Source organism: Helianthus annuus, chromosome 6, assembly GCF_002127325.2.
Source record: "Helianthus annuus cultivar XRQ/B chromosome 6, HanXRQr2.0-SUNRISE, whole genome shotgun sequence".
NCBI lineage: Eukaryota > Viridiplantae > Streptophyta > Magnoliopsida > Asterales > Asteraceae > Helianthus > Helianthus annuus.
In genome coordinates, this window is record NC_035438.2 from 142,424,835 (window position 1) to 142,428,657 (window position 3,823).

The following is a 3,823-nucleotide window of genomic DNA, read 5'->3' on the forward strand; positions in this document are numbered from 1 at the left end:
TTGTCCACGATGCCCCTAGGAAACTTCACCGATCGATCGGCAAGCTGAATACTCATGCGCGTAGGGGAAGGCTCTCCTAGGTCAAGCTTAGCGAATATGGAATAGGGCATGAGATTTATGCTAGCACCTAGGTCAGCAAGCGCATTGCTGACAGTAAGATTCCCAATCAGACATGGGATGGTAAAGCTACCAGGATCAGTCATTTTCTTTGGCAGCTTGTTCTGCACGACAGCAGAACACTCCTCACTCAGGGTGACAGTCGACAGATCCTCTAATTTCTTCTTATTCGTAAGAAGATCCTTCAGAAACTTCGCATACTTCGGCATCTTCGCCAAAGCCTCGACGAGCGGGATGTTCACGTGTAACTTCTTCAGCATCTCCATGAAACGACCATACTGCTCTGTGTCCTTACCCTTCACTAACCTACCAGGGTAAGGGGGTGTCGGCTTATACACCCTCATCGGCTCCTTCTCTGGCCCCTTCTTCTCTCCTGGAGACCCACTGGACTGTGCTGTACTTGCTGGGCGCAGCCTAGGGTGCACTTTGCCAGCAGGGGTCTCCATCTGAATCTCCTCGTCGACCTCCGGGTCCTCGTCATCTACCAGCTCGACCTCTACAGCTCCTCGACCACTCCTCGTAGTAACAGCCTTTGCAGTGGCATTTGGATTACCCTTAGTGCTACTAGGGAGACCACCAGGGGGTCTCTGACTCAACTTCTCTGACATCGCACCTACAGTCCTCTCAAGATTCTGAAAAGCCATGCTCTGATTCTTCATGAAAGTCTCATGCTCCAAGAATCGCGACTGGTTCTCCTGATGTCGTGCCTCCTCTCTGGTCATGAACTGAGTCAGTAATTGTGTCTGCTAAACCAGGGTCTCTTGATTCTGCTTCATTGTCTCCTGGTTCTGCCTCAGCATCTCCTCCAACGTGGGGTTTTTATTCGTACCCGAACTCGATCCTGCTCCTGCGTCCTGAAACAAGTTCTGACGCTGCTGAAACCCCGGTGGGTTGTTGTTCTTCCAACTGAAATTCGGGTGGTTCCTCTAATTCGAATTGTAACGCTCCCCGAAATTTCCTTGATTTCGATTACCCACAAACTCTACCTGTTCTGGTGTCTCAGTAGGAGTAATAGGACACGCGGTCGTGTCATGCCTACCAGTGCATATCTCGCATAGCTGCTCCTTCTGTACCTTCATATCACTCACCTGTTGTTTCAAAGCGTCAATCTGTGCTTGCATCCTGGTGACCTCATCGACCTTGTGCACTCCTCTATGTGTAGTGGATGAATCTCTAGACTCAGGAAACTCGTAGCTACTCATCGCTATATCCTCGAACATATCCATGCACTCATCAGGTGTCTTGGCGGTCAGCAGATTGCCACCGGCAGTAGTATTCAGCATATTCCTCGTAGTGGGCGTCACTCCATGATAGAATCTCTCAACTAAAGCCCAATCCTCAAATCCGTGATGAGGACACTTGAGTAGTAACTCCTTGAAACGCTCCCATGTCTCGTAGAATGAATCTCCCTCCTTTTGGCGAAACTCTTGGATCAGGCTCCTTAGACGAGCGGTTTTGGAAGGAGGGAAATACTTACCTAAGAATTTTTCTTTCATACCGGCCCAGGTAGTAATGGATCCCGCAGGGAGGGATTCCAACCAAGCATGAGCGCGGTCAGCGAGCGAGAATGGAAATAGGCGCAGCTTGCAGGCATCCTCGGTGACACCTTGCTCCTGGAACGTATCGCAGATAGCTGAAAAGCGCGAGAGATGGACATTCGGGTCCTCAGAAGGTAGTCCATGGAATTGGATGGTGTTCGTAACCATCGTGATGATCTGGGGTGGAATCTGCCAGCGATTAACCCCGATAGCGGGTCGGGTAATGCTGGAACAAGCATTGGCCGCGTTCGGCCTGGCATAGTCTGCAACGACTCTCCTAGCTGGGGCTTCGTTGTCACCCATAGTAAAAGCAAAAGATGAAGTGTGTACCTGACTAGCTCGGAAAATGCGAAGGCGCTCGTGGAAATCTCGCTCGGCTCAGACGAAACAGCAAACGAAGGTGGCCCCTGTGAACGAGTGTGGTGCATACAATAAGAAGAATTCTAATCTAAGTACTAAAGCAAATCTAACCCTAAAGGCACAAATTGCAAGCAAAAGGCACCTAAAGGCAATGGAAATCTATGAAAGCAAATAAGCAACTAAATAGACGACTCGGGTCGTTCTCTAAAGTGCCAGTGTCCCCGGCAACGGCGCCAAAAACTTGATGTGTGAAAATGTGTATATTAAATTCGAACAAGTTTTAAAAATGGAATCACAACCTAAACCACACACAATCGGCAAGTGCACCGGTCGCAGTGTAGTGTAGATGGTAAGACCAGATATCAATCCGTGGACACTATATGCAAACTCTAGATAATGAACCTTAGTCGAATAAAAAGTCAATTTTTAAGTTTGATTTGGAAGTGATTTTTAATAATTAAATAATAACTAAATTAAATAAGAAGACGTATGAAACAAATCCAACAAACGAAGCAAACACGCGAGCAAATTGTGATCAAATATATATGAGATAAAGGCTACCTAGGTGTCGAATCCCTAGAATCATGCAATGCTAATGTGACAATGATAACGGCTAAATATCTATTTCCCTCAATTGACCCCCCGTTAGAGATGTCCCAAATGAAGAAGCAAGACTAAATGTGAAGTGCTAGAACGAACCGGCTCGAGCTATCGATACCAAATCCTACGAAAATAGAATCCTTTTGACCTCAGAGACAGTTATGTTAAGAGAAGATCCCAAAATCGCAAAGCAAACCCAACTTTGATAATTGAAATCCTAGGAAACCTTAATTACGATGTAATAAACGAGCCCGAGCTATCGGTCACCCAATCTACCCACCAATAATTAGCTAATAACCTAGCTCATCCTAATCATCTTTCGAGTCACAAGATGAGGATGCAAGTTTTAATATAGTGATTTTAATTATTAGTCAACTTGGTCAATTTCTCAACACAATACCTAACCCGAAAATCCTAAGATAACCGAATTAAATTAAATTCTAAGTCTAGGGGGAATGTCTTCGTGCCTAAACCGCTGAATTCATCAACCAATAATCAATCAAAACACACCAACATGCAATATCAAGATCAATCACAAGGCAAAGTTATGTAAATCGCATAAAATAACCAAAACCATGTCACAAACACATTACAATCCTCTAGTTCATCAAAACCTAGGTAGTTTCAAACGTTTAGCTACTCATAATATTCATAAACACAACTGAACAAGGTCTGAAAACGAAAGAAAACATGGTTCAAAACAAATTAAATACGAAAAATCAATGTTTTACGAACCGAATATGCTGTTAACTTGAACCGGATGCTTCTTCTTTCTTGCGCCAAAAACAGCAGTCTGCTCGCCTTGTCCTTTGCGCCACTTGCTTCCTGCCGTCACTTCTAATTTGACTTCTGTCCTCCACGTTTTTTTTTTTCAAAACAATGATATTCCCCTCTATATATATGCACGTATCCCTAGGTTTTTCTTTTTCATAAAATTCTTTCAAAGCCCAAAAAAAACAAAACCTTCCCCACTGAATTCGAAAATAGTATTGGCTGGCACTTGTCTCATTTTTTTGGGCGGCCCACTATGCTCGAATAATAGGGATCCTCTTATACTTGTTTCAAAAGCCCACTATTGCTTTCCACCTTGATGTTGTCGTGAATAATACTTGTTGTGTATAAAGTCCCACAATCACAACTTCATGCAAAGTTGTTCTTTTGCCCAACAATAATGCACGTCCAACCTACAAAGTTGTTCATGTAATTTT

General features: G+C 44.3%; 1 non-coding gene across 1 annotated transcript; it reads left to right on the forward strand.

Moving 5' to 3' along the window:
• Window positions 1-1,458: 1,458 nt before the first annotated feature.
• LOC118479950 lies at window positions 1,459-1,565 on the forward strand. Its single transcript, XR_004861592.1, has one exon. It is a non-coding gene; the product is annotated as a small nucleolar RNA R71 (small nucleolar RNA).
• Window positions 1,566-3,823: the final 2,258 nt, after the last annotated feature.